The sequence below is a fragment of the Gekko japonicus genome, unplaced genomic scaffold (assembly GCF_001447785.1).
Source record: "Gekko japonicus isolate JY-2015 unplaced genomic scaffold, Gekko_japonicus_V1.1 scaffold16, whole genome shotgun sequence".
NCBI lineage: Eukaryota > Metazoa > Chordata > Lepidosauria > Squamata > Gekkonidae > Gekko > Gekko japonicus.
The window spans coordinates 2,498,655-2,520,412 of NW_015169777.1; positions in this window are offsets into that span (position 1 = coordinate 2,498,655).

Below are 21,758 nucleotides of genomic sequence, written 5' to 3' on the forward strand. Positions count from 1 at the left end.
CAGCACAAGTCCCGACCCCCGCCCCGTCTTCCCTCCGACGCGCTGCCGCCTCCCCTCCCTCCCGCGAGGCCATGGGGGGGGGAGCAGAGGGTCAGGGGAGGGGGCCCGCAACCCGCGCAAGGGGGCCGGGCCCCCAGGGCCCCACGCGGGCTACGGGCCTGACGCTTATACCCCAAAAATCTTGTTGCTCTCTAAGGTGCTATTGGTCTCAATATTAGGTAGAGCCTCCTTTCATACTGTGGCATGACCATCTTGTTGCTAGGGGCCAATGGTCACTGACTCTCACTTTGGTTGATCTTTAGTCCAGGATAACCGAAGTCATAATTTGAGTGACAGTCACCTAGGAGGCAAAAGGGAAACTGAAAGTGGCTTGTCTAGCCTGAATGTTCATACAGAATATGTACAAACAGCTGGAAATAACTATTCGGAATTTTAGAGTTGGAAAACTGGATGGATGCTGTTTGGGAAGGTAGGCTTGCTTCCATACCCCTACAGCGGCTCCTCAATCAGTGTATCAGTAAAAACAGATTATTGTAAAGTACCTCCAAGTCTTTTATCCCAAGACAAAGTATCCCACAAAAAAAAGCTGCACTGACATTTCCACTATTTTTATAGCTAACTGCATTGATATTTTACTACAGGTTGCCACCGGTTTGATTTCTCATATGGGCAGTCATATATTATCTGAAATTCTGTTACTATCAGTTTTAGAAATGTAGCATTCTAATAGTATACTAGTATTAGGATAAAATGGAGAAGAACAGAACCATGTACACTATCTGAGCTCCTTGGAAGAAGGGTAGAATAAAAATATGACAAATTTTCCACAGATTTCTATTTGCAGATTTGCCTGCTTTTGGCAAAAAGTCTTAGATGTTATTGGCTTGGATCCCACAGAAGGTTTCCATGAGTGAAAGGGGGAGCAACTTTTTGCCAATACCTCCCTCCCATGACAGACCACAGACTCCATTCCCTTTCCACCTACTACCTCTTCAAATTGCCTTTGATGCTCTGTGGTTCAGCTTAGCCTGTATTTGAAGACACAGCTTGGTGTCTGTCATGTTGAGTTCTGTGCCAGTTATGAAAGCAAATTGTATTAGGAGGGCATTTCTAAGATAATTTTGTAGTTTTCTTATACCTGTCATTTCCAGCCAAAGTCTCATTTCCAGTTTTTACCATTTCAGGGGAAAGAAACCATGCTAATATTGGGGGGGGGGGATGCCTTGCCTGACTCTCGTAGCCCACTACCAAAATACCATATTAAAAGAAAGAACATCTGTTGTCAACCCCACTCTGGGTGGGAGGATGGGGGAGATGCTTGTTTCAATGACAGCCATTTATTTCTCCAAGCCCAAGGGCCTTGGCTTGACTGCAGGTCAAGCCTATTTGGCAGAGGTTTATTTCAGGTTATTTGATTTTTGGTTGCAGACAAAATGAAACAGCTTTAGCAGGAAGGCAGAGCAGCATAGCCCATAAAAATTAAAACCAAGTTGGCTGGTTGAAGAGCACATTGCGTTAGTCTGTTGAAGCACACACAGAGTTCTCTTTATGGGGCTACATACTAGAGACAGGGAACCAATCTGGAGGGGGTGTTAGAAACACTCTGAGAAGTAATTAAAGGTCACTTTGGAAATTTAATAGGAATGACTTAAAAGAAATCTTCAAAGACTCCAGTTTATTGGCTTCACCTTAATTTTTAAAAACTTATTGGTTTTCCCTTTTTCTTAAAAAAATTGTTAGAAATGTTTGTTCTGGCCCTTAATATATATGTCTGTCTTTCCTTTTAATATCAGTCAAGCTGAAGTTTGAAACTGACCTAAGAGTTTAACTGTATTTTGCTGGGAATTACAAACAACAGAAATGATGCCAGAATGTGTGATGGAAACACCCACAAAGCCACCTTTTTGCGCTCTTCCAGTTTTTTCTTGAAAGTTTTCCTGTGTTCCAAGGACAAACAAGAAAAAATTGTTACAAAGAAGCCACTTTTATGAAGGAATTTGCATGATTACTTTGACATTCCTGCATGCCTGTATAATTTCTACGTAATGCTCATGGCTGGAGGTTAGCTATCTTCACATGCAACTTTTCAGTGCGGGAACATGAAGTGAATTCAATGCATCTAGATCTGTCACATATGGAACTTGCAGATACTTACATAAAAGTCATTCTGTTGTAAAAACCTTGTAATGAGTTAAGAAGAACCAGATATAAGAATACAGTAGGAATAACAGTGAAATCCAAAAAAAAACCAACCCTGGAATATATCACTCATGCAGGATCAAGACAGTTCATTTTATTTTGTTGATCAATATTTGCTGCCAGTCTTAATCCATTGACATGTTGCTAACTAATCACATACAGCACGGGTTGTCTCTAGGATTTCCATTACTTTAGGAGGCAATTCCACTCGACTGAAATACCATCATGAAGAAAGACCTCTGGATCTTTCACTATAAATCATTAACAACTGCATATTAACTGTGAAAACTCCCTCCAATCATCTGGAGAAATATTGTACCTTTAACAGTTATATATAAATCTTAGCAGATTTAGTTAATCACACCGTGTGGAGAGAGAACAGCACTTGCCAACATTCTCTCTACTATGTAGCTATTAAAGGAATCCTGTTCCCCTCCTTGGTATCTAGTCATGATACAGCATCCTCAAAGCTGACTTCTTCATAGAGTTGCCAGCTCTGGGTTGGGGAGTGGAGATTTGGGTGGGTGGGGAGCCTGAGGATGGTGCGGTTTGGGGAGGGGAGGGGACTTCAGTGGGGTAGGATGCCACAGAGTTCACCTTACAAAGTGGCCATTTTCTCCAGGTGAACTGATCTCTGATCCCTGCTGCCCGGAGATCAGTGGTAATAGCGGGAAGTCTCCAGCCACCACCTGAATGTTGGCAACCCTACTTCTTCAGCCAAACATTTTCTGAATCACCTTTGCCCCAGCTTGTCCTGTTTACGACCTTCATTGCCAATGTTTGCCCTCTCCTACCTGCTCCTCTTTATGCTTCTCTGTGATCCGTGCTGCTCTCAGTAGTGCCAGTTGTAGTGTGTGGAAACCCTCTCTTACATTCTTATTTATGTATTTATTCAATTTATACCTCACCCTCCCCACAAAGACTTCATTAAGGACAACAAGTACTACTTATTGATACTCTTAGTCGTGTAAATATATGCGACAGCCATTAATAATTGGACTGCTTGAGCATGTGTGTTAAATAAAATCACAAACTGAGGACTAGAAACTTACGTAAAAAGGAATTATTGGACAAACAAGATAAACATATTTCTGTCATTTCCCTGAGCAAGTCTAAGGGTAGCCCTCAGGATTTAGTGTCTTTTGGAGGAGAGAAATCAGTGGTGGCTTATGATATTGGAAACAAGCCAGTGATTATAACCTAGTTCGCTTACTTTTAGGATGTTTTTTTTCCAGGTGCAGGCAATGTTTCTTACTGGGGCAGGGGGATTCAGATATGAGGTTCCTCACCAGCAGGGTGAAGTGGTTCATTTGCAGGATACCTGTGTCCAGGGGTCATTTCGTAGAAAAAGAGCTAGGGGCACTCATTAGCATAACTCATTAGCATATGCCACACCCCCTGACATCACTGGAAGTGTGTCCTCCCCACAGCCGGCGGCGACCTCCAGCGGGCACCAGCAGGGAGCTCCAGGCCCCGCCCTCCCGCACCTTACCCGGGGGGATGGCGTCCCCCCGCATCCCCCCCAAATGACCCCTGCCTGTGTCACATGATTTCCCTGCATGTATAGATCAGCCCTTTGACTGTAACAATCTTATATCCTAATAGCAACATTGGCTAATATTTGGATACTTATTCAGTGACTGGAGCTGTGAATGGGCAAGACAGACCTTTCTACAAGCCTGAAAAGGGCCCCAGGTTTGCTGAAAAACACAAAATCTTTTTAAAAAAATTACACTGGGGTTTTAAAAAATTCTGAAAATGATAAAAGGAGTGCCTGTAGCTTTAAACTCAGTGGCTGTTGCTAGGCAACCACAATATTCCAGGTTGGGATTCTGTGAGTAAAAAGGCAGGGGAAGAGGGCAGGGCCCTATCCGGGCCTATTTTGGCCTTTGATGGAGTACTTTTGGGGCCAGGCCTGGCAACAACCTCTGGGTGGTTTGATGCCACCCAAATTGCATAATTGAACTAGGCATGGCTGCTTGCTACTGATTGACAACAGCAGCCACCACCCTCAGAGGCAAGTGTCGTGTAGTGCTTAGAGCTTCAAGAGTACAGTCTGGGAGATCCAGGTTCAAATTACCATTTTGCTGTGGAAGCTCACTGGGTGATTTTGAACCAGTCACACAGTTTCAGACTAACCTACCCCACTGGGTTATTGTGCGGATAAAAAGGATGAGAGGAGAATAACATAAGCTGCTTTGGTCCCCACTGTGGAGAAAGGTGGGTGTGATGGACTGTCAAGGGTTAATGCTTCACAGAATCTGAGAACCTTTGAATGACAGGCTGTTCAAACAGAATTCTGTGAAATGCATCAGTTAAGAAATTACAATTGGGCTCTAACAGTTGAGGGACAGATTTAGCACTGACTGAGGACTTGGAAGGCGGCAAAGGGGAGTAAGAGGATCATGGAAGATCCCCATTCAAGCCAAAAAGGGACAGAGCTTCTAGTCAAGAGAACTAATCTCTGCCCAGGTGAAAAGGAGATAACTCTTAAAAGAGGAGTGATCCCTGGTCTGTGTAGAGAGAAGGAGTTTGGGAACTTTGTTGTATGTTCTACCTTCTAAACATGAAGTGTCAGTGAAACTCAGAAACCTATGCTTGCAAATTAAAGCAGAAACTTAAAAGAAAGACTTTGTCAAAGTTTCAAAGACCTTGTTGGAAAAGCAAAAACAGTTGTTGGCAACATATTATCTGGATTTAGTGTGACTACAAAGTACCTTAGTTTTTATTATCAGTTCACCTCATACATTCTACCCCTGATTCCACCTGACTTTTCCCCCACCAAGTTAAACAAAATATTTTGTTTATTCTTGAACATTCCAACGCCTCTTGTGTGCCATTACAGAAGGGCAATCAAAGCCCATTGCAGGGCAATCAAAGAAGCCTGAAATTATGTGAAGACGACGACTCAGGACCGTCTCATGGCTCTTAAGAACACCGGGTGCCTCTTGAATAGCCTATGCATGGTGACTGCACCTTGGCCTGTGGCAAGCTGATCATGTGACTCCGTGCTACCGAAAAAGCTCCTCCTTCAGCTCAAGTTGTCATCTTGTACTTTAAACACCAGGCATGTTTAAATTTCCTGAGACAGTGAGTGAGAAGACAGCTGCATCTTCTCTCTGTCCTATCATCTGTCCAACTGTTACCAACTGTGGTGAGTGGGATTCCAGCTGTGCCACAAAGCAGGTGAGAGAAGAGAACAGATGGCAAGGCTGGAGAAGCAGTGGGCAGGTAGAACTACAGCGGTCTTTCCCCCATTTTGTTGGGAGAGTTAAAAGATTGTGCCTGTATGATAGCCCTGTCCACCTCCCTCCCTCAGAGGCTAGATTTTACCTCTTTCTTTCCCTTTACTGACTGAGCCGCCCTAGTGATGTGTTTTCTTCTTTGCTGAGGAACTCTGGCTCTTCCACCCTGTCACAGTATGATATTTTGCTTGTCAGCTCAGCCCAGGAACCTGAGGGAAGGATCTGGAGCCTGCTTTAACTTAAACAACCTAAATGGCACTTGAGGCATTTTGAAATTCAAAAATGACCAAAATATTTTATTTAACATACAGGGGAAAGGTCATATGAAATCAGGGGTTGAAATTTCTGGGGTAAAACCAGGACATGCACAGACTGTAGTTCTTATGTTTCAGGCTAATGATAGTTTCTTAAGATATCCAGAGTTACTTAAATCTTTATGTTGAGAGGCTTTTGTTCCGGTGTTTCCCCCGAATGGTGTACTTTCTTTGGGTATTTTCTAACTCTTTTGGTTTCCGGAAGGCTGGTATTCTCTTTCTAGTACCCAAACCCCTTCTCTTGAAATACCAGTACCCATCTTGAGAGTTTTAACTGATTTTTAAGGTTTCTACAGGCAATTTCTAACCACATCGGACCAGGGATCTCTGCACTCTTCAGAGCTAACTTTCTGTTTGATTGGTAGGGAAATTCTCTCTCTAGAAGATCTATCCCCTTTCCTTGGACCAAATGGGAATCTTAGCCTACTTCCCAAATTTCCTTGCCAACTTTTCCCCAGCTCTCCTGTCTGTGTTAAACTGCTCTCAGCCAGGTCTGATTTCTGAAACTGTCAGTACTTGACTCTTCTCAGCTAGGGCTGAGATCAGACTGTCAGTTGTCAACTCAGTCAAGGCAGAAATCTGACTGAATCTCTCCTCAGCATGTAGCTCTCTCCAGACTTTCTCTGCTCAGCTAATACTAACCAATCAGATTTCTTGGAGCAACCTGTCACTCAAGGCCCTCTGTTTCTCTGAAAAGTTAACCCTTCAGAGTCCTTTAGTTGTTTGTAAAAGTGCAGTCTGTCACAGCCTGGTATTTGGGTTTTAAATTGGCAAGGCAATCCTGCTTTCTGCATTTTGTTGATAAGCAACTCAGCCCCCCCAGTCATGCCCCATATTTTAGCTGAAGAACAAAATCCTGTTTGTAGCAGTGGATGGATGCAGGTGGTTTGTCATGGGCCAGAGATCTCCATTTGCAATATTTTTTCCCATGGCCACTATGAGACCAGATGGTTCTGTGAAGAAGGCCCTTACAGATTATCTGGAAAGACATAACTATTCATTTTGGTATCTGTCAGATCTCCTGTTCTCCTGTTTGCATTTGCTGTGCATCTAAGGTAGCATTAATAATAATAAAGAAGAAGAAGAAGAAGAGATTGGATTTGTACCCCGCCCTTCACTTGGAGTCTCAGAGCGGCTTACAAACTCCTTTCCCTCCCCCTCCCGACAACAGACACCCTGTGAGGAAGGTGGATCTGAGAGAGCTCTTTCAAGTACTGTTCTTTCAAGGACAGCTCTGACAGAACTATGGCTTGCCCAAGGTCATCCAGCAGCTGCAAGTGGAGGAGTGGGGAGTCAAATCCGGTTCTCCCAGATTAGAGTCTGCACACTTAACCACGACACCAACATTCTTAATTTCAAGCATAAAAAACAGTAAACAATTTCTCCTCAGACCAAGATTGTCATCTTGCTGAAACTTGACTTTAGCAGCAGAAAATTAGCTTTCCTCTGTCCAGGGATTAACCAGAATGAAGAATTTTGGAATGTGGCAATCAAAACCTTGTGATCAATGGCTCCAGGCAGCCTGACAAGGACTTTTGCTGTCAGTTCTAAGACTCTTTAAAAATGTCTCTAAATTATCCTGTTTAATAGCTTTAAAGCTGCACATTCAGGTGCTACTGCCAATCCCTCCTCCAAAAGAGAAGCTTTTAAAATTTCTACATCTAAATAACATTTTAATCTCAAAATTGATTTTTATTAGCCTTAGAAAACTTCTTGCAGAGGACTCCTGTGAGAACAATAATCTTTGGGGATAAAATTTAAGATTTTAATCTGAATATCTCCCTATTTTCTACTGCCAAAAAGTTAGAAATGGCTTCTGGAAAAAGGAGATTATTACTAATGGCAAACTTGGCTCTCTCTCCTTTTTTTTCTAAAGACACTGCAATTTGGCCTGAAGAAGATTGTTGGTTTTAGTGTTGAGGGTATTGCTTGTTTTCTCAAACTGAGTTTAAGAGAAATTAAGAGAAAAAAATGAGCCCTCTGTTTACCAGAGTACCAATCTCAGATTTCTGTTCTGAAGAAAGATTTTTTTTTGTACTAAGAATGGTAGAGGCCAAAAGTTTAATCTTTCCTATACAACTTATTTTATTGCATTTTTAATTTTCCCCCTGCATTAACATGACCCTGTTCTGTAGTTTTCTATGCCTGGTGCTTAATTACTTATCATTAGCAACATGCATGGGGGGTCCCCTCTGCATATTTATAAATGTGATCATTAGTACATGGAAAGACAAAGGTTTCTTTAGGACCCTCATTAGTTATTCTGTTTTCATGGAAATGATCATTAGGAAAAGACAGCCCACCTGGTTAAATAATTACAATTAAGATTTGGAAGTCTCCTTTGCATTTTTCACTTGAGTTACAGTCTGAGCTTCTCAAACTAGGGAAGGAATGTTGCCCAATTTTGTAAGGTTTAGAACTGAGTTGTTAGGCAAGATTACATTTCTTATTTTGGAATACTGCCTGTCCTGATAATTTGAGAAAGGACAGTTTAAAAAAAAATACACAACCCAGCAATTATCTCTGAATTCATTAATAATGTTCATCCAGCAAAAAGATTCTATTGGTCTGCAATATGTGGAATAGATAACTACCCTACCAGCACCTCCCCCCCAAAAAAAAACAGGTTCCAGTTATTTATACTTTATCTGTACTAGAGAAGGCATTCTTCACTGTATACATTAGATATGGTGGTATGTTGACTGCACTGGTTTTCTGCATCTGACATAAGATTGGTTCAAAAGTAATGGCAATCCAAGGCTTGGTACTCTGTAACAATCCAATCCTAAACAGAATTATACCCAATCCTAAGCAGAATTATACCCTTCTAAACCCATTGAGGAGCTGCGGTGGCTCAAGTGGGTAAGACGCTGAACTGCAGGCTGTGGAAGGTCAGTAGTTCCGCAGTTCGAGACCTGGGTGCTGCATGATGGAGTGAGCTCCCATCTATAGTTCCAGCTCCCGCCAACCTAGCAGTTCGAAAGCAAGAAATTGCAAGTAGATAAATAGGTACCACTTCGGTGGGAAGGTAACAGCGTTCCGTGTGCCTTGGTGTTTAGTCATGCTGGCCACATGACCACGGAAACGTCTTCGGACAGCGCTGGCTCTTCGGCTTTGAAACGGAGATGAGCACCGCAACCCTAGAGTCGGATTCGACTGGCTTTCGAGCAAGGGAACCTTAACCTTTAAACCCATTGACTCCAATGGTAACTGTGGCTGGCAACCGACAGGATATTGCAGAGGTGGAATCATATGTTGTTGGCATTGTCCCAGTGTGACGACATCACTCCCGACTACATATGACCCACCCCACCTCCACATTCTCCTGCCGGTTGCCAGCCACAGTTGCCATTGGAGTCAATGGGCTTAGAGAGGTATAATTCTGTTTAGGATTGAGTTGTTACATAGCACCAAGCCTTGGCTTGCCATTATTTTTGAACCAATTCTATGTGCAATCTGGAAGTGATGGTATTGTGCCATGGGCACTGCTCTAGCATTCACCCCAAACTCTGTGGTTTAACCATAGGGTTTGGGGCAAATGCTAGAGCATTGCCTGCCACAATGATGTCACTTCTGGGTCTCACTGGAAGTGACATCATGGCATTGGGTGATGCCAGTTGCCTCCCCTTTCCCTGACATTTCTCCCCCCTGTGCAACTGAGCAATGGTGGGCAGAGGCAGCAGGGGCAGGAGGTCTACCACTTCTGAAGGAGACCTGGTAACCCTAGGGAGAGGCCATTCATATGGATATTCTATGCTGATCAGGTGGTAAAGTCTGTAAATGGCTTAAATAGCCACATTCACATAGCTGGAAACCCTGACTAGTCTGAAGCCTGATCTGGTTGTTGACAGAGAATCATCTACCTTTATGTGTTAGTAAGAGAAGTACTTGTGTACCCCTAGTAATAATATCTGATGTGTAAAGTTCAGAGCTGCCTTGGATGTAAGGGCTGAATCAGACCATGAAGAAATCCGTCTTTTCTGTGATGCCCATGCTTACTCCCTGTTATTCCACATGCCACTTAAACCAATTTTTAGTCCCTCTCCCTCTGTTGTCATGCATGTGTGAAAATCAGAGGATGTTTTCAATGTGATTGAATCGGGTTTCTGAATCAATTGATGGCTATGCAGGAAGGTGGTTTTACTATTGCATTCCAGTTTTCCTCTGCTTTAGAATGTATACATGATTTTGGCCTTGGTGTATGATAACTGCATTTGCTTACATTTATTCTTTGTTACCTTTCCTATTCTCTTTCTTCTCCCCCCCCCCCACGACAAACCAGCTTCTTTGGATAAGAAATTGCCTTTTTTGGGTGTGCAGTAGCAGAACTTGTACACAGGTATGTTCTCATGGACTTTCAGTGAGGGTGGTGGCATGCTGTGAGGCATCCCATATGTTGATGATATGCATTAAGATTGGAATAGCAATCCAAAGGGTGGGTATGGTTCTTGGTTTCAAGGCACAAATTCTAGAAATAAAAGTGTGGCAAAATAAGATTTTTCATTTATATGCCCATTATACTTTTGCCATTAGTGGTTTACTGGCAGAGAAGACATCCTGATAGGATAATCCCTTTGCTAATGACAAACCACAGCCGTGAGAGAAATCTTGTCAGAGGCCTACATCTCATCTGTAAACAATTATGCAGCTACTGATCCTTTAGCATAGCTTGGAAAAGCTCTGAAACTCTGCAATCAGTTATATCTCCAAGTACCATAAAAATATATTATCCAACCATTCATTTATTAATGATGCATCAGTTAACCACACATAATGAGCAAATAATTAGTAACGTTGTATGGTTGCCAAAAACTGAAGAAGTGTTGGCATTTTAAAGATGAAAGGTTGCATTTATGCAGAAGCTTGGCGATGATAAAGTTAATACCAAAGATAATTATGGAAGTGTCTACCCTGCATTAGAGACAGCGGGCCCACAAAATGTACCTAATTGAACTGAAATTAATATTCTTCAAAAGCATGCATGTTACTGCATATTAGCAACTGAATTTGCTTGAAGATCTCCCTTCAGTGAGGTATACACAAAATAATACAAGTTAATAAAATGCCAGACAGCAAGACTGTGTTCTTTGTTTGCCTGGTTTAGGGCCTTTCAGAAAACAATAAATTGCATTCATGTCAGCTGAAGCCCATCCCTTTGCTAATTACCGTTTGGTGCTGAAATGACTTCTGTGAAATTGGGAGCAAGAAGAAACATACAGCCGTACAAGGGAGGCTTTTCAGGCTCCAGCAGTAAATGTGAGATAGGCCTCAGGCATACAGATGTTAAAACAGTGAATTCCCCTACAGATTACGCTAATGGAAACCCTGTCAGGGTAAGTCAAATCCGGGGTCTGTGGTCAAAATCTAATTAATGTTTCTCTACTTAAAAAAGAATCGCAATGCCTGGAGGTGATGAAGACTGTATAAGAAACTTGCTTGTTTGTAAAATTGTTAGCGTGAATAGTAGCTATACCACTGAGCTATTGCTTGACAATGTAACACCTGTTGGCTGAACAGCTCTACATACAGAATTTAATATAGCATGTTATTGGTGGGGCTGGTTAGCTTGACTTGCCCAGTGGCAACCTTTGACCTATGACGGAATACCCAGAATTCATTTTGGAGAGTCTGAGTGAAAATGTCTATTATACCTTTGCAGTGTCCCCTGCAGAAGAATCACTAGCAAGTGTTAAATGTCTGCTGATTATCCAGCACTGATTGAACACTGTTGACAGTCTTTGTTTAGGAAATCATTAGAGCAAGTTTACACCAAAAATGGGCCAAAGAGCTGTCTTATACTAAAAGACAATGCATTGTGCTTGAAGCATAAATTCTTTGAGACCTTTCACGGGGCCACTATCCATGTCCTGTGTAGTAATAATAACACAATAGATTTCTAATATGCCAATATCTCCCTTTTCACAAGCACCAAAACTCCTCCTACATATTTAACAAACAACACTGGGATTGGCTTTACTGTTTCAAATAAATGAATTTGTGATCCAATGAATAGTTCTTGGATAAGGCTGCTATTAAAAGAATAAATTTCAAAATGGTGAGTGGTTTGAGAATTTTAAAATTTCAGTTATTTAAATATGTTTTAAGATAAGTCACTAGGGCTGTTCTGGTTTCCTATGGAAAGGTACCACATCTAGAGCCATGGCCAGGCGAGCTGTAGAGACAAAGTTCCCAGTCACACGGGAGGATTTGCCCCGTGAAATGGACGGGTTGAGGGCAGATTAAACCGGCGTGATCAGATGCCCACATCTGGCAAGCGTCACGCCCCAGCCCCCAACCCGTCGCTACCGGCCGAAAACACGGATTTAAAAGAGACCTGCAAAAGACTACTACTTACTGGGAAACACGCAGCATGGGCAGCCGTGCGATTGCCGACGCACCCGTATCCTGTGGTACATGGGGCCCTGCCACACTGCGCATACGCACAACTGCGCAGCTGCCTCGCCTCGCCCTTCGTCCCATTGCTTCCCCCTTGGCATATGATTGTGCCAGGGAGCAAATGCGGCGTGGCTCGGGGGATCTGTCTGATCCCGATGCCGCGCTTCAATTTGCTGCGGCTCCAAAAAGCCACACTTCTGCTGCGGCTTTCCCCACTAGTGTGACCGGGGCCAATATTACAGTAAATCATAGAAAGGTATTAAGCAGCATTTTGGCAATATTTACATTTCTACAAGATCTTACAATAAAAATTGCAAAAAAAAATGTAGGATATCAGAGGAGCTCCTTTTGCTCTTTTGGCTGAGTATGAGGCACAAGGATTTCAGATAGATTGCCTGATTGTAATCCTTCTGTAGAACTCTCTCTTTTTCTCATCAAGTTGCAGCTGACTTATGGTGACCCCATAGAGCAGGGGTGTCAAACGTGTGGCCCACAGGCCAAATCTGACTTGCACAGTGCTCAGAATTAGCCCTCGAGGAAGTTCTTTCTCCTGCTTCCTTTCCAGGGTTCCTGCTACAGCCGCACTATAATTTGCTTTGTCCCCAGCTCCCTCAATGGCTCTTTGCTTCCTGTTTCTGGCCTCTTGGCTCCCCCCCTTGCTCTCTCTCTCTCACACACAAACACAAAGATAGAGAGAGCTTCATGGCTGCTTTGTGCTGGAGAGATACAAAAACAAGTCTCTCTCTCTCACACACACACTTCTGCTTCCTTCTCCAGGGCTACTGCTCCCCCTTTGGGGAGGAGGAGGAAAGACAGAGAGAAAAAACAAAATTGGAGTCCCATAGCAGTTTTAAGACCAACAACGTTTTATTCCAGGTATAAGGTTTTTGTGTGCAAGTACACTTCTTGGGTGGGTAGGTGGGAGGGAGGGAGGGAGGGTGGATTCTTCTGACAAGCACGATGTACATTGAGGAAATTATTTTGGCTTATTCTGGAAAGTTGTTTCCAGAATAAGCCGGTGCTCCTGGGAAAGGGAAAGTATAGCGGTGGGACAAGGCAGGGAGCTATGAGAAGGGAGCAGAGAAATAGAGAAGCTCGGCACCCTTCAAGCTTGTGTCCCATTCCGAAAGTTGTCAGCAGAGGGGCTAGGGTGGATAACCTCCGACATTGGCGTTGTGCAACGTCAGGTCTATAAATAATAAGATCACAGTCCTGCGGGACTTTCTGCTGGAGCAGAACATAGACCTGGCATGCGTGACTGAGACCTGGGTGCAGGATGGGGAGACTGTAGCTCTCTCTCAGCTTGCCCTACCCGGGTACTCGGTCCTTCACCAATCCTGGATTAGGGGGCGGGGGAAGGAGTGGCCATTCTCATTCGGGAGGCTTACTCCTTCAGGGCACTCCCACCGCTGGAGATCGCAGACATCGAATGTGCCGGCCTGGTGTGGGAGGCCGGGGAGTATTTGGTGATTTGGCTGGTGTAACGACTGCCTAACGCACAAGCCAATAGCCTGCCATCCCTGATGGAGGCTGTATCAGGCCGGGCGCTGGAACACCGTAGGCTAATAGTCCTGGGTGATATCAATGTCCATGCTGATGATGCGACCTCCACTCAGGCAATGGCTCTAGTGTTGTCCATGGTGGCGCTTGGACTTTTCCTTCCAACTCATAACGGCTCCCACTCACTGGGCCAGACACACGCTCAATCTGATCTTGCGGCTGGGGTAACAGTGGACTGGATTACTGCCTTGGCAGTACCATGGTTGGACCACCATGCCCCGAGGGCCCGTCTGAATGTTTCACTCCGATCCTGTTTAGGCAGCGAATGTATTTTAGCTCACCTGTGGAGCCAAATGGACCCAGCACGGCTCCAGATGGCTCTGCAGGATTCGATGCCCCCTGGTGGCTCATTGGATGAGCTCGTGGAAAACTGGCATAGTTGGCTGTCCGCAGCCATCAACGAGATCACTTCCCGGTGCCCTCTGTGCTCTCACTCTAGGCTTGCTCCCTGGCTTACCCAGGAGTTGCGGCTTATGAAGCAAGAGCTGAGACGGCTAGATAGACAGTGGTGTCACATTCGAGACGAAGCCACAAGAGCATCTTATAGGATGTTTATGAGATCCTATGAGATGGCAGTCAAAGCCACTAAGAGAGAGTTCTATGCGGCTACAATTGCATCTGCAAGCTCACGTCCAGCCCAGTTGTTTAGAATGATTCGGTCTATAATAGCTCTGCCAGAGGACAGACCAAACGCTAGGGAATTGGATATCAGCTGCGAGGCATTTGCGAACTATTTCGCAGATAAAGTCTTGGCACTCTGCTGCAACCTCCCTGCCACAGTTGAAACAGTGAGTGAACTCGAGGCCCCTAGCATGTCTTCGATTCTGGCTTTGGATCATTTTGGCCCACTCATCCTGGAGGAAGTCGACAGATTGCTCTCAACTGTATGCCCAACCACGTGCAGCCTTGATCCATGCCCTTCCTGGCTTATTAAAGCTGGCCATGAAGGGTTCCAAGGTGCCCTAAGGGAAATTATCAACAAGTCCCTTTCTGAGGGGCAGTTCCTGGGGGCACTCAAAGAAGCGATGGTCTGCCCTCTCCTGAAAAAACCATCTCTGGATCCGGCCAAATTGGCCAACTATCGGCCAGTTTCCAATTTGCCCTATTTGGGCGAATTAATTGAGAGGGTGGTGGCGATACAGTTGCAGGACTTTATGGATGACACTGTCGTATTAGATCCCTTTGAGTCCGGCTTCCACCCAGGACATGGGATGGAGACGGCGCTGGTCACTCTTACTGACCGGAGGCATCTGGATTGGGGAGGTTCGGCAGTACTGTTGCTGTTGGACCTGTCAGCTGCATTCGACATGGTTGACCATCAGTTGCTGACCTACCGCCTCGCTGACATGGGGATCCAGGGGCTTGTCTTGCAATGGCTTGCTTCCTTTCTCCAGGGTCGGGGACAAAGGGTGGCGCTAGGGGAACAGCAGTCCAGGAGACACCCACTTGAGTGTGGAGTGCCTCAAGGGGCAGTGCTTTCCCCAATTTTATTTAACATCTACATGTGCCCCCTTGCCCAGATTGCCTGGAGGTATGGGCTGGGTGTCACCATTATGCTGATGACACCCAGCTCTATCTGATGTTGGGCAGCCAGTCGGACTCCAGACCGGAAGATCTGGACTGGGCATTGGAGGCCATGGCTGGTTGGCTTAGACTGAGCCGGCTGAAGCTAAATCCAGTGAAGACAGAGGTCCTGTGCCTGAGTCGGGGCGGTTTGGGGGTATCTTCTGACCTTCGGTGGGGCCCCATTAGGGCCAGCGCCGGAGGTTAGGAGTCTGGGAGTACTCCTGGATACCTCCTTAACAATGGAAGCCCAGGTAGCAGCTACTGCTAAGTCGGCCTTTTACCATCTTTGGCTAATTCGGCAGTTGGTTCCCTTCCTCGACTGTGATGACCTGGTTACAGTGATCCATGCGATGGTCACCTTGAGATTAGACTACTGTAATGCTCTTTACATGGGGCTGCCCTTGTCGCAAATCTGGAAGCTGCAGCTAGTGCAGAATGCCGTGGCCAGGCTCCTGATGGGCCTTTCTAGATGGAAGCACATCCAGCCTGCACTGAAGGCACTGCACTGGCTGTCAATAGCATACCGAATTCACTTCAAGGTGCTGGTACTTACCTTTAAAGCCCTATATGGCCAGGGTCTGACATACCTGAGGGACTGCCTTTCCCCATATATACCCCAGAGAGCACTACAATTGGGGTCACAACACCAATTGACCATCCCAGGCACTAAGGATGCCATCATCGCTGTCACCAGGGCCAGGGCCTTTTCAGTGGTGGCTCCATACTGGTGGAAAGAGCTCCTGGAAGAGATCAGGGACCTGCGAGATCTTTTACAGTTCCACAGGACCTGCAAGATGGAGCTCTTCCACCAGGCTTTCAACTAGGAGCTGCCCCACCACTACCACCACCATCTGTAGTAACGGGCTGGCCCCAGTTTGGAGATCGAGCCATACCTTCGCGTGATGCTGGAAGATCATTGAGTCTGAAATCTTGCTTATGACAACATATAGCACACCATTTTAATTAAAGAAGGAATGATTACTGCTAGCGCTTTGATTATTCGCTTGTTTTAAAAGGTTTAAAATGTTTTATGTGGATTTTATGGTATCTTGTGCTGATTAATGTAAGCCGCCCTGAGCCTGTTCGCGGGGAGGGCGGGATATAAATGGGAGTAATAAATAAATAAATAAGTTTGGATTTTCTGTTCCTATCTGGATTTATTTTCTTTCAAAAGGACCCTGATTAGGAACAATGCTCCTTCTAAGCTGTGGAGTCCTGTGAGCAAAAATTCTACTTTGTGAGCTGCTGGCATTAAAGTTGTGAGCGAGTGATTTGGCTGCTGCATAAATTAGTTTGCTCTGGAGCCATCCTTCCTGAGCTAAGACAAAAATATGTGAGCTGGAGGCTAAAAAACTGTGAGCTAGCTCACACTAACTCATCTTAGAGGGAACACTGAGTAGGAATTAGAACACATGGATTGGTCCTTATATCTTGGAGAGTGGAGTGACTTCAGATGCCAAATGATAATAGCACACATTGGTAAAGAGACAGAAAAACTAGGTCTCAATTCAGTCCCGGAGGATGCATTGTCTTGAGCTTCATTATCAATTGCAATTCAGCAGTCTCTCTTTCTAATCTCCCTTTGAAACTCCTTTGTAAGAGCACAGCTACTCTTAGGTCAGCAACTGAATGTTGTGTTTTCTAATGTCAGACTTATGTCCATTTATTCTTTGCATCCTCCTGGACTGAATCCTCCTGGATGGAACTGAGAACTAGGATTCCTGTCTCATTACCAACACTGATATCTCCATGCCTACTACCCTTCTGCATATCACACCTAATCCAGTCAAGCCTGCTCTTTTCATTTACCTGCTATTGCCATTCAACATCTGAAATCACCTTTATAAAGTTTATATCTCTGGTACCTCATGTTACATTTTATAGCACGTATGGCCCGGCCCCCAAAATGACATTTATGTCAAATCTGGCCCTCGCAACAAATGAGTTCAACACCTCAGCCATAGAGTTTTCAAGGCAAGAGACCTTCAGAGGTGGTTTGCCATTGCCTGCCTCTGTGTCATAACCTAGGTATCCTTTGGGGGGCTCCCATCAAGGGCCAAGTGACAAGTAGCCAAGATATGACAAGACTGGGCTACCCTGGGCTCTCCAAGTCATGGCTTTTTACAGAAGCAATATTCTTCTTCCAGCACTCTGTTACTGTAATGCACAATTAAAAGAAACAAGACCCACAGTAAACCTGAGTGTTTTGTTTTAAGGAATAAGCAATATCTACATGTTTTGCATGCTATTAGTGGATCAGCAGAAGGTTCATGGTCTTTTGAAGGCATTTTAAATGCTGGGGGAATTTTCCAGTGCTCATGGTTTGAAATCACTGGACTTTTCAATCGACGGATATGATGCTGAGTTTGCTTTTTGGATTTGTTTGTCTAGCTGGGTTCATAGCAAAGATTCCTTTCTTGTCCTGCAGCATCTAAAATGGAATATAAAAAGGCAGCTTCCTGTGTACTTCATGCAAGTAAGATCAAAGCATTGCTACGGGAGAAAGATACTACGTGCTTTGTCTATGGGTGCATTCAGACAGCTCTTTAGATCCGCGCAAGGCACAAGTGCCTCATGGATTTAAATGTAATGTCCAGACATCAACATCTGGGAAATGTCCGTCTTCCATGAGCATCCTGTTTTGCCACTCTTTGGACCTGTACTAAAAAGGTACTAGTTAAAATCTGGAGTTTTCGGTTCCAATGGTCCAATCGCAGATTTGCCTCCATCTGATTGTTCCAGTGCGCAATTAAAAAATGGCACCCATTCGGGATTTTTTTAAAAGGGTGCCATTTTTAAAAAATCTTGATTCTGTGCATTCACAGATAAACAAGGCTGTGATATCATGCCTATGCAGATGCACAAAAAGTTTTTTTTAACCCCCCCCCCCCCCCCCCGTCAGCACCCCTCCCGGGGGGGTCGTGCTAAAACCCAGTGGAAGCAGCACGCGGTAAGGCGATTCCCCCGGGGGATGTCTGGTTGTGCGAGGACAGATTTAAAAGATCGGGATCAAATTCGAGCTGGCATAATGGCGGGATTAGGTGCCTGTCTGAATGCACCCTATGTCAAGTGGGAGGGTAAATCTTCCAAGATGTTTTTTAAAAGACAGTCATAAACATCAGAAGGTAGAAAGTGTCATAAAAGTTTTCTGAGGGATGGGGTTGTGGCATGTAAAGTTGATAGTGTTTGTAGAATTCTAAACTAGTTTTGTAGCAACATCCAAATATGCTCAAATACCTATAATAGATTATCCCATTTCATATAGGTAACAGATTGATGGAAAGTACAATATGTGCAATAAGTATGAGGAGCCCAGAACATCTAGGAAAACTGAGTCAGTTTGCGCATAGCATAGCATAGCATACCATACCACACCACACCACACCACACCACACCACACTACACCAATAACACTCCCCCCCCCCTGTGACTTTTAAGGTCTCAGATCATAGAGGGAAAGATATACAATCTTTCCTTTTGTCTTGACCAAACTCTGGGATGCTTCCCACCTCAGCTATTTTATAGCTTTGCAAAGCCTTATTTTAAAAAATGGATCTTATGAACTGTGAACAAAGTTTCCCTTTTCCCTTGCCGCCCCTTGTATCCTGTCTCTCTTAAACTATGATCCAGAAGGTTAGGGGGCTCTAGTGGGATGTGCCACAGTGGCTGTAATAAGAAAATGGAACTGGCAAAATATTGCCCCCACACCTGTTGCATGATGCCTTGCTCTTTGCAGAAGACCTTGTATGTGAGGTAGGTGTCATTGGTCAGCCAAGCTCAGCAGAGCAAAGGGATGCAGAGGACTCCTCTGAGGAAGAGGGGGTCAGCATACCCGACCCAAGCTACAGCCAGTAGCAGAGGTACTGCAGGAGGAGGCAGTCTCTGAGGGACCAGATATAGATTCTCATCCAGGAACCAGTACACTGGCCCCTCAGTTTCCCAACCCTGGGCTGGCCAAAGAGAGCCAGTTGCCAGTCAGTTCACCTTCCTCAGCACCAGAGCCTTGAGAATACCGTCGGAAGAAGATTAAGAGAGACCTTCAAGTCAGAAGGTCCAGTACAGCACAGCACTGGCCCAGTTTCAACAATGAAAATTAGTGCTTGCAGGAGCAGGATTGAGGCAGGCAGTAGGTGAACGATGCAACACAGGCAGTTAGCAGCATGGGGCTTAAAAGCAACAGAAATGGGAGTACATGTGTGGAAGCAACTTGTCTGTTAGCTACTGACCTTGCTGTCTGTATTCTGAAAAGATTTCTTCATCTCTGGCCTTGGCCTGTATTGTGGGAACCTTGTTCTTGGATTCTCCTTTGGACTTGAAGCTGTGAGTGCTGCCTCACTGGTGCCTGAATCTCAGAGTTGCATTTTGACCAACCCTGACATCAGGCAACTAACTCCAGGTGGTTACTATGTGTCAGCAGTCAGGGCAATAGGGTTTCCAGACCCCTGGGTGGAGATGGGAGTCCCCTACCACTAGGCTCTATCCGCAGCTACTGATTAGCTGGCTGGTGAGGAGAATTTACCAGAAAAAAGAAGGTCTAGGTCTTGTGGCTGGTGTTGCACAGGAAGTGATGCCATCATGCCAACAATGTCTAGTGACACTCTGGTATTTGGGAAGGGAAGGGGGCAGAGAAACATCTTAGCTTGGCCTCCTTCCAGCCTATGTCCAATCCCAAAGGTAGTAGGCAGTGGGGCTAGGACAATTAACCCCCCTCTGACATTGGTGTTGTGTAGCGCCAGGTCTATAAATAATAAGACCACAATCCTGCGGGATTTTCTGCTGGAGCAGAAAATAGACCTGGCGCGTGTGACCAAGACCTGGGTGAGAGAGGGAGAGATGGTATCTCTCACCCAATCAGCTCCACCTGGATTCTCAGTCCTTCACCAATCGTGGACTAGGGAGCGCGGGGGAGAAGTGGCTTTATTCATCCGGGAGGCTTACTCCTTCAGGGCACTCCCACCTCTGGGGATCAAGGGCATCGAGTGTGTCGGCCTAATATGGGTAGCTGAAGAGAGTGTGGTGATTTGGCTAGTGTACTGACTGCCCAACATACTGGCCAATAGCCTACCATCCCTGGTAGAGGCTGTATCAGGCTGGGCCTTGGAGCACCCTAGGCTGATAGTCTTGGGTGATTTCAATGTCCATGCTGATGACGCGGCCTCTACACTAGGCAGCGGACCTACTGTTGTCCATGGCGGCCCTGGGACTCTCCCAACTTGTAACTGCTCCCACTTACCGGGCTGGGCACATGCTCGATTTGATCTTCACATTGGGGGTTACAGTGGACTGGATCACTGCTTCGGCAGTGTCATGGTCAGACCACTTTGCCCTGAAGGCCCACCTACATACTCCAATTTGGGCTTACCCACGGAGCCTAATGGACCCAATAAGACTTCAGATGGCTCTCCGGGATCCGAAGCCCCCTGGCGCCTCATTGGATGAGCTTGTTCAGGATTGGCATGACCGACTCTCGACAGCCATCGATGAAATTGCTCCCCAGCGACCTCTGCACCCCCAGTCTAGGCTCACTCCATGGTTTACCCAGAAGTTGCAGCTAATGAAGCGGCGGCTGAGACGGTTAGAGTGGTGGTGGTGGCGTGCCTGCAACGAAAGTACAAGAGCATCTTATAGGGCATTTATGAGATCCTATGAGATGGCAGTCAAGGCTGCAAAAAGACAGTATTATGACACCACGATTGTGTCTGCAAGCTCACGCCTAGCCCAATTGTTTAGAACAATTCGGTCTATTACTGCTCTGTCACAAGACAGGCTAAATCGTAGGGGATTGGCATTGGCTGTGAGCAGGGGTCTTTTTGTAGAAAAAGAGCTGCAGGAGCTCATTAGCATATGCTAATGAGCCACTGGGCTATTAGCATATACCACGCCCCCTGACATCACCGGAAGTGATGGCAGAAGGGGAAGCAAAAGGGGGGGAGGCATCTTCAAAAGCCTCCCCTCCCCTTGGGGGGGGGAGCGAAGGGAGAAGGGGTTTAAACTTTAAACCCCTTCTCACTAGAGTTGGGCCACAGGAGGAAAGACAGAAGGAAAGAGAGAGAGTAGAGAGAAGGAAATAAGGGAGGAAAGAGGGAAAGAAACAGAAGGAAAAGGAGGGCAAGAAAGAGAAGGGAAGAAGGAGGGAAACAGGGAAAGGAGGAAAAAAGAGAAGAAGGCAGGAAAGAAAGAAAGAGGGGAAGAAGGAAGGAAAGAGGCAAAGGAGAGAAGGAAAGGAGGAAAAGAGAGGAAGGAAGAGAAGGGAAAGAGAAGAAAGAAAAGGAGAGAAAGAAAAAGGAGGGAAAGATGGCAAAGAGATGGAGGGAGGGAGGCTCTCCCACCACCTCCATCAAGCCCCTGCCACCCCCACCCCCACGGATCGCTTACTTACTGCTTCAGCGGGGGTCAGGGAAGCCAGCGGTGGGGCTCTCCAGGGGTCCCGTGAGCAGCAGCGCTCCTGGTCGGCTGGGGGACGCGGCGACGGGCTCTC